The following is a 10,264-nucleotide window of genomic DNA, read 5'->3' on the forward strand; positions in this document are numbered from 1 at the left end:
AGATTTATCAGAAGATTTGTTAACTGAGATGGTTGAGCAAAAATGGTTTGGTGACACAAGGAAAAACCAATGCCTTAAACAGCGAGATCAGGCTAAAAGTAAAGGTGCCACCTTTGCTAGCCTTGTTACTATTGGGAGGCCCTGACTACAAGTATTATATATCCGTATATGAGCCAAAGGTTTCACATTACAGTAGATTGACAAACACTTGGCATTGTCCTTGTCTCAAAGGTAGAAAATCATGCCTGCATAAGAGTATTGGAAAATGGTGTCTCTTTCAAATGAAGCGGCAGCTCTTCACAACAATGCCACAAGCTGAGGCAGTGAGTGAACCATCACAACATGAGGACGTCATGATGTCTGGCCAACAGTGGGAATATCCTCCAAAGGGTGAAGGCCTGAAGCAGATGGTACAATATATTTACCATAATAAAAAGCTTCCTGAGACACTATAAGATGTTTCTACCGAAGATGTAAAGGAGGAAGATATTCCTAAACATCTTATTCCTGAGGAGGAGTTCTGCTCTCAGTGCCCTGGACCTGTTCGCCTCAGTGCTCCTATCCTCATCACCAGAAATGCTAAAGTTGCAATGCTCACTGGTGTAGTGACTGGTAGGCATTGTTGGTTTGTCAGTTGTTACATATATATGTGAATATTCATTAAGACCTTGGTTCTTGTTACGGTGCAGTATTTTTTTTTTAATTTAGTTTGCATTTGCTACAGTATTTGGGGCAGTGTAGGTTAAAGTATGCAGTACATTATAATTGCCATGTGATCATTTTACATGTCCTATTAATGTCTGTTTTTTTTTTTTACCTCATCAGGAATATCCACATATTGCAAGAAATGCAGTAATTGTGGTATGTTTTACTGATACCAGGACTGGATGCATGGGCTTCACAATTTTAATGATCAACTGCTGCTAACCATCTTTCTGTGCATTTTCATAAGGAATTCTGTGCAGGTTTTGTTTCTTAAGTTAGTTGTTTGTTAAATGGAAACGACATTTAGTCTTAAGACTTTATCCTGAACTAACACTGATACATGTTCTTATGTTTATTCCCACTAAGGCTCATGTGTCAGTTGGAAGAGTGCGTTCCATTTTGCAAAGGACGTCACATGTGCCTTACCCAAGGGCTCAGAGTTTTTTCATGCATATTTACATTTTGAGGCACTGACCCACCATGATTATAACTTTTCATGTCTAAAATGTGGTCATCATCCTCCAGTTGTTGTGATAGATTTACACAGAAAGGGAGTGTTCAGCATGCCAGGTAAAAAAGTCACACGTTTATTTATTTCATTTTCTAGTTTGCAGCTAAATTGTTTAAATGTAATTTATTTTCTTTATCCAGTCAGTGACATAAGTGAACCACATGAAACCTACAATGGTGAGGTGAATTCAGAAGACTTCTGGGAGACTCTTTCAATGGAGAGGATTGCCGCTGGCTTGTTGAAAAGTAAGTTTATTACTATAGCTTTTTTAATTAAACATTATGAACAAGAATTTAAACAACTAAATAAGTCAGTCTCTTATGAATACTTTTGAGTTCTTCACATCATGCAGATCCGCTGTGTGCAGCTGGATGAGTGAGGCAAAATATATCTGTTGCCATTATTTAGAATAGGGTAAAGAGTTTATTGCAAATGACCATGAACTATTTTTCTAAAAAAAACCTTCCAAGCAAAAGTCCCATTTCATGAGTTTGAATTGTTTCTTTGTTTCCTGTATGATCTTAGCTGGGGACAGAAATCCTTACAATATAAAACCCAATTTTGAATACTGGGCCCCCTGGATCGGCAGATACACACGCAAGGCACCAATTGTGTTAAATACAGAGTGGCAAAAAGTGCACAGCACAAGTGCACAAGACCTCATCACTGAAATGGACATAACCGAGGTAAGACTAAGTGATGAATTAATGAAGCTAAAGGTATTTTACACCTTAAACAACTCAACTTACATTTTGCAATTAAAAATGATGGCAAGAAGATAAACAAAAAAATTCATTATCACACAGGTCTAAATTAGTTGTTACTTTCAAGTCATGCCTAGCACTGACATACAAATAACTAGTTTTACAGTGGCAATGATAATTGTAACGCTAGTATCAAATATATTTGTGATCCAACAACAGGTTGCTGACATTCGAGAACTTTGCAAGGCCTGTGGAGTTGGTACTCAAGGATCAAAGACTGATCTTCTATCCAGACTGAGAGGACAGATGCAAACCAGAACTGCATATGACAAAATATTTCAGAAAGTTTGGGGAGCATCAGGTATTTGTTGTGCTCAGAGTTAAAAAGCACATATTCTGAAAGGTATTAAGTTCCATTCCATTTACTAAATAAACTATTCTTTTCAGGTGGATGGGCAGTCATTTTATGCCCTTGTGGTGTGGCTTACAGTGTGAAATGTCTCATCCGTGCTGAAAGTCCTAGAGACTTTTCTGACATGTTGTTCTCTTAGAAACACATGCCAAACATCTGTATTTATGATTTTGCCAGAGGTCTGGCCACCCATGCCAATGTTCGGAGACCAGAAGCAATGCCATTTGCACCATTTGACGGGCGGCTTGCAGAGGATACAGAAGACAATCTGAGGGCTGCACTGAGTGGAACCCTTACTGTTAGCCTACCTTGACTGAATGAAAAGAAGTTGGATGAAGATGTCAGTTGCCATCCAGTGACTGGATCCTCAGATCACTATGCCCTATATGACAAATTCCACGAATCTAATTCTAAGGATGTGCGAGACTCACTCAGAAAGATCCAGCTTGTTCCAGAGTTGGCTGGTCGTGTTAACACACAAGCCGCAAAACAGCCTTTTTCTGGAATGCGGAAGAATAACTACTTCCTGAATATGATGTCTCCCACCACTCACATGTTTTTTGTGAGAAATATTTTGCACATTCAGAATGAGGAGAAAAACAAATCAATGCTGAAAAAAATCCAAAAGTGCCACTCAAAAACTACTGTGAATCTCCAAAAAGATTAGCTTGGACGTCTGGTTGTAGGCAAGTTCAATATATGTATACTTTGAATCGTAAATTTTTATATGGCTATGCACAGTTAAAATATGTCAATTTGTCTTTGTGTCTTTAGATAAGGAGAACAGGGGTCCTGAAAGAACCAGACTACACCTGATTAAACCTACTAAAGCTTGCTGGAGCAAAACCACTGAATCAATCACAGCGTAAACTGGTAATCTAACTGCACTCCTCCATTATGATTCAATTTGACATTTTTATTTAAACTTACATTTATGCATTTATCAGACACTCTTATCCTAAGCAACTTACAATAGAGGAACGCAAGTAATACAGTATGTCAAAGATCCAGCGATATTCATTGTGTGCAATGCCAGGTCTATTAGAAAGTTGGATAGATTTGCACTAGGAACAGGTTACTTTTCAATAATTTAACATTTCTAATCTCATGACAGGTGACTCAAGCTATTTCATTAAGTAAGGATGATGAAGTGGCATATGTGGGCTCTACAGTAATAAAACAGAAAGACTTTACAACTCTGACAGAACTTTCTGAGGTTGAAGGAAGTGTAAGAAACGCTGGCATTAAAGATATTAAACAAACCATATTAAAACCATGAAAGTCCTATTTAAAGTAGAATTGATATCCACCCCCTCCCCACAGGTGCTGAATTCCTGCATTTGTGTTCTGCAACGGATTGCCCTCTCACAGGTTTAAGTCTAAAAAGCAAAAATAAAGGCATTTAGATAAAATACTCAAAACAAACATTTTCCCTTTTTGTTTCCAGAATGTGGACATCTATCCAGTTAACAGCCATGTCATTGTGACCTGGTTACCTCCTATTTGTGCAAATCCACTGGACAGCTTACCTGTATATACGATTTAAGTTTTAAGCAGGTCTGGAATGTCTTCAATATGTTGCATACATTTAAGTCACTTTTGTGTAAAATATTTTCACTATACATATAGCCTGAAATTAGCAGCAAGGATGCTGTGGTCTTTCCATCTTATGTGCCAGGACACTGGATGCTGTGTGTGAGTCTGCTTAGATGTTGCATTACTTTAACCAACCATTTGTCGTACAAAGTGGAAAAAGCTACATTTTGCATGTTATTCCTTGATGATATGCATTCTCTAACAACTTAACACATGGTAAAATTTTTCAGATCATGAAGCCAAAATTGAGTGAATTGTATGTTCTCAATTCGCTGAGAAGCCCAGGTTTTGGTGATGGCACTTACATTGCCATATACAGGTTTTCCCTAGAATGCTAAAAAATTATGTTCTATGGTTCAGCCTGGTTCTACATTCAGTTCTGTTTTTTTTTCTGTCCTGTTCTTTTTTTTCCTATTTCTATTGACTTTGTTCTCATCCTATATAATTTAAGAAATGCAAAATTAAAAAAATATTTACCAAAATGTTGTGCATATTTGCAATGAGAAGAAAGCCATGGAAAAAGTAAAGGTTGGACAGTTCCCGTTAAACCTGCCTCTACTATTTTCTGTTAAAAAAAAATTCTCCCTATCAAATTTAGTTATGCAGGGTAGTTCTTTAAAACCCTGTTTACTGTTTAGCTGTATGTAGGAAAAATCTTAACTTATTTTCTTTTCTTCTTCTTTCAAATGTGTTTTGACAGAGAAATTGCTCTCAGCCTCTGTCCTGGGCCTTGGACTGAGTTCTTCTCTGAGGACCTTGAGGTATGTTGTATTTTGCACTAAAGGTAATATAGTGTCTAGCGATAAAGGTTGTAGAATAAAGAAATTATTTCAGATTGTTTTGTGGTTACAAATCCTTAATTTATACATTGTATTGTACACACATGTATACCTATGTCTAGGATGTTCCTCGACAAGAGTTGTCTTCACACTAATGGTAGGAGTAATAGTTATTTTGGTTCTGCAGATGTCATGTCAGAATTTAGCCCACATGTGCAGTAAATAATACTTCATTCATCTTACAGTATGCTCTCTATATTACCCTGGGTGGAACGTTTGACTTCTCAGAGGTGGGTTTACCAACCATATTAAAATATATTCCGTAAGTTTGCAATTTATTTGTTTTGATAAACTTGTGCTTTTCCAAACTATAGTCAGACTATCACGATTATTAGATGGAGTGCCCATGAACTTCATTAGAGGGCACTCCACTCAGGACCATTCCACCCATCAACCACCAGATGTCACTTGGACACTAGCACCTCTCATACTGTTGCACCACACCCGAACTACATTACCCATGAGTCACTGCATCACAATCACCCTGCCACACCTGCACCTCATTCATCAGCACACTCACTCTCACTCAATGCAAAGTCTTGTTTAGCCAGTCTGACATTTCCGAGCGTTTTTCCCTGTGTTTGTTATTCATGTGTTTTGACCTTTGGACTGTGTATTCTGACTCTGATTCTCTGCTGCCTGTCCCGATCTCTGCTTGTTTTTGGTTACGATTCTGGTTATCCCTGACACACCTGACGCCATTCCTGATCTCTGCCTGTATTACCATTCTGTGGAATAAATGCTGCATATGGATCCGAACGCCTCCGACTCCTTGTTACAGAAGACTTCGCCCTACCAGGATCCAGCAGCCCGGTATCCCCTTGTCACTGAGGTATCGGTTCCTGTTTCAATGTCAGCATATCACCAATCCAGCCTAACCACAGATCCAGTTGACCTGCTGTTAGATCTTAAGCAAGGAGATCGATCTATTGAGGACTATGTTCAACAGTTCTGTGAATTGGTTTATCGAGTTCCTCTAGACGATGAAGTCTGGTTTAAGGATTTATTCCGTTTGGGACTCAATGAACCAGTAAAATCACGGTTGCCTAGAGGGGAGTTTAATTGCAGCTTAAGGGACACAATGGACTATGCACTCTTGTTATGTGGTTCTCCTTTCACGGTGGGAGAGGCAGAGGACTTTAAAGCCCCAAAACCGCTGCACAAGATGGCCACCAGCCCAGCGCCGCTGCACAAGATGGCCGCCAGCCCAGCGCCGCTGCACAAGATGGCTGCCTCAGTTGAATTTCCAGAGTCAAGTCAGGTCCCCGTCGACTTTCCAGAGTCAGGTCAAGTCTCCACTGACCGTCCAGAACAAGGTCAGGTCACCATTAACACCCAAGAGTCAAGTGAAACAACAGTTAAACCTTATGAGTCAAGTCCGGTCTCTGTTGATTTCCCAGAGTCTAATCAGGTCAAGTCTTTGCTGACCTTCCAGAGTCAGGGTTAGTTCCTGTTGGCCTTCCAGAGTCGAGTCAGTTGACCGTTGAATTTCCAGAGTCTAGTCAGGTTCCAGTGAACTCTCCAGAGTCGAGTCAGGTTCCAGTGGACTCTCCAGAGTCGAGTCAGGTTCCAGCGGACTCTCCAGAGTCGAGTCAGGTTCCAGTGGACTCTCCAGAGTCGAGTCAGGTTCCAGTGGACTCTCCAGAGTCGAGTCAGGTTCCAGTGGACTCTCCAGAGCCAGGGCTAGTCACCGGTGATCTTCAAGGATCGAGTCGAGTCAGGTTCCAGTGGACTCTCCAGAGCCAGGGCTAGTCACCGGTGATCTTCAATGATCGAGTCAAGTCACCGGTGATCTTCAAGGATCGAGTCAAGTCACCGGTGATCTTCAAGGATCGAGTCGAGTCAGGTTCCAGTGGACTCTCCAGAGCCAGGGCTAGTCACCGGTGATCTTCAATGATCGAGTCAAGTCACCGGTGATCTTCAAGGATCGAGTCAAGTCACCGGTGATCTTCAAGGATCGAGTCAAGTCACCGGTGATCTTCATGAGCAAAGTCAAGTCACAGTTGATCTTCATGAGCAAAGTCAAGTCACAGTTGATCCTCAGGAACCAAGTCAAGTCACAGTTGATCCTCAGGAACCAAGTCAAGTCACAGTTGATCCTCAGGAACCAAGTCAAGTCACAGTTGATCCTCAGGAACCGAGTCAGGTTCCAGTGGACTCTCCAGAGTCGAGTCAGGTTCCAGTGGACTCTCCAGAGCCAGGGCTAGTCACCGGTGATCTTCAAGGATCGAGTCGAGTCACCGGTGATCTTCAAGGATCGAGTCAAGTCACCGGTGATCTTCATGAGCAAAGTCAAGTCACCGGTGATCTTCATGAGCAAAGTCAAGTCACAGTTGATCCTCAGGAACCAAGTCAAGTCACAGTTGATCCTCAGGAACCAAGTCAAGTCACAGTTGATCCTCAGGAACCGAGTCAGGTTCCAGTGGACTCTCCAGAGTCGAGTCAGGTTCCAGTGGACTCTCCAGAGCCAGGGCTAGTCACCGGTGATCTTCAAGGATCGAGTCAAGTCACCGGTGATCTTCATGAGCAAAGTCAAGTCACCGGTGATCTTCATGAGCAAAGTCAAGTCACCAACGATCTTCATGAGCAAAGTCAAGTCACAGTTGATCCTCAGGAACCAAGTCAAGTCACAGTTGATCCTCAGGAACCAAGTCAAGTCACCGTTGATCCTCAGGAACCAAGTCAAGTCACCGTTGATCTTCATGAGCAAAGTCAAGTCACCGTTGATCTTCATGAGCAAAGTCAAGTCACCATTAACCTCCATGAACTAACTCAAATCACAGTTGATCCTCAGGAACCAAGTCAAGTCACCAACGATCTTCATGAGCAAAGTCTAGTCATCAATGATCTTCATGAGCAAAGTCAAGTCACCATTAACCTCCATGAACTAACTCAAGTCACAGTTGATCCTCAGGAACCAAGTCAAGTCACCAACGATCTTCATGAGCAAAGTCAAGTCACAGTTGATCCTCAGGAACCAAGTCAAGTCACCAACGATCTTCATGAGCAAAGTCAAGTCACAGTTGATCCTCAGGAACCAAGTCAAGTCACCAACGATCTTCCTGAGCAAAGTCAAGTCACAGTTGATCCTCAGGAACCAAGTCAAGTCACAGTTGATCCTCAGGAACCAAGTCAAGTCACAGTTGATCCTCAGGAACCAAGTCAAGTCACAGTTGATCCTCAGGAACCAAGTCAAGTCACCGTTGATCCTCAGGAACCAAGTCAAGTCACAGTTGATCCTCAGGAACCAAGTCAAGTCACCGTTGATCCTCAGGAACCAAATCAAGTCACCGTTGATCTTCATGAGCAAAGTCAAGTCACCGTTGATCTTCATGAGCAAAGTCAAGTCACCGTTGATCTTCATGAGCAAAGTCAAGTCACCATTAACCTCCATGAACTAACTCAAATCACAGTTGATCCTCAGGAACCAAGTCAAGTCACCACGGATTTATCCCGTTGGATGGCCAAATGTATTTACAATTGGTGATATTTTAAATTGGTCTTACCTGCATGCAGTCAATCTTGATATTGTTCGCTATTTGTCTTGATATTGAATAATGTATTTTTATGTCACAAATTCATCAAGATCATTCACGAAAAGCCAGCAAAGAAAAAAAAGAGGCGAATCGGGGCTGACAAGAGACAAGACACTGGTATTGTTTACTTTGTTTGAGGGGCTCCATTATTGATTACAAATGTTTTTTGTTTGTTTGTTTTCCCCAAATTACTGCTGTTCTATATTGTCTCTTCTTTGTAGTTGCAACCAGTGACACACCCCTGAACATACAGCAGGCATGTATTTGCCATTTTATTCAATCTTTAAACTGCAGTTGGATTATTATGACCACAACTTTTGTTCTTCCACAGCTTCCTCTGCTAGTTCTTCGAGCAATCTTGCTGGAAGTTGTGGTTCATGATGGTGATGTTGCAATCCGCACCCTTGCCCTTACATGCAGTTGCTTCAACAACATCGTGTGCATGGAAAGTTTCCGACGAGAGGCTCACTTTCGGTGGTTGGACAGTAGGTTTTATTGTCTTATTACCCTTCCCATTTTTCTTGATATCATTGTTAGGTAAATGGAAGCTCTGTTTGTTTCTTTCACAATTGACATGTAACAGTGGTCAGTACATTGTTGCACTTTAAAGGCAGTTGCCTGTGAATGAGATCAGCAGAATTTTTTTTTTATACATTTATCAGGTGTGGTGAACTGGAAGGCATTTAGTGAGAACTTCAGATCCCTGTACAGGATTCCTTACTCAATATCCAGATACCTACAGTGTGACAGCTTGTACAAGCATTATGGAGCAGGCTACAGAGGGAGAGGACAAAGAGGCGTGTTGCAGGGGTTTTACTCCTCTGATGACTTCGAGGGATATTGTGGAAGCGACTGTTTTTATGAGGCTGGAGCATAGGCTGGAGAAAACATTTAATGTTTCAGATTAGATTCAATTATTTTCTTTTGTTATTACTCTCCTTTTAGAAAATATTGTTCTTAAAATAAGAATTAGTTTAGTTTTGTAGCTATGCAATCAATAAAGTGATACTAACAGGTTTTTATTTCTTGAATATTAATTTATATACTTTTTAGTGTGTTTTTATTACACTCAACTAAGAATATTGCATTTAAAATAATTATTTGTTTTAAGTGTTATAAGTTTGTGGCTACGTGGTCAATAAAATTATCCTAATGTTTAAAGTTTTTGGAGTCATCATTTCAGGTCAACATTTTCTTTATTATAATCAATTTCACAAGGTCAGCTAAATATCAGTAATGCATATAAAGCTTATTCTGTAAAAATATGGCAAGTTCAAATGCAATCATGTGCTTCTATATTTGTATATGTTGAGGATTTTTTTATATATAATAATACTAATATATAATAACATTTAATTAAGTTAATTATAAATAACTTGAGTAAACACCAAATGTAAAATGCTGTCTAAATTATTCTGCAGGAAGGTATTTTAAGGTATTTTAGGCTTTAATGGTGCTCATATGTTAATAAGTGCAGTCATGTCACACTTTTATAGCTTTTATGAAAAAGTTTTACACTGAGGAAATACAATTTGACATTTGTTTGTAAATAAAATTAAATACATAATCCTCTCGCTCTCTTTTGCTCATTTTCTGTGCCATTTAAATATTTTTAAGCGCAACAATATACTGTTAAGGCATGATGGACCAAAAATGGTTATAAATAATTAAAGCTAATAGTTTTCTTTGAATAGACTATGCTGAATGATATTTATTTATTTGTAATTTTGTCACAGTAAATAGTTTAAAGCCTTTTGCATGTTTTATTTGTCTGACTAAAGTACAATAATACTGAAACGTAGTTCCCTTTCAGCGGTTACTGATTTGAGGTTTGACTTGGTTTAAAATTCTCACACATTTCCTTTAAGCTAAGTATTCCTAAATTAAATGTTGTATCATTGAGAAAAATGTTTCAATACGTCTGCAAAATGACATGCAGCATTAGTTTTTATTTCTTTATT

The 10,264-nt window shown here is 39.7% G+C and overlaps 1 pseudogene; it reads left to right on the forward strand.

Moving 5' to 3' along the window:
• Positions 1-305: 305 nt before the first annotated feature.
• On the forward strand, positions 306-3,832 carry LOC132132336 (HMG domain-containing protein 3-like; annotated as a pseudogene).
• The last annotated feature ends 6,432 nt before the right edge of the window (positions 3,833-10,264 follow it).

Source organism: Carassius carassius, chromosome 49 (assembly GCF_963082965.1).
Source record: "Carassius carassius chromosome 49, fCarCar2.1, whole genome shotgun sequence".
NCBI classification, from domain to species: Eukaryota; Metazoa; Chordata; class Actinopteri; order Cypriniformes; family Cyprinidae; genus Carassius; species Carassius carassius.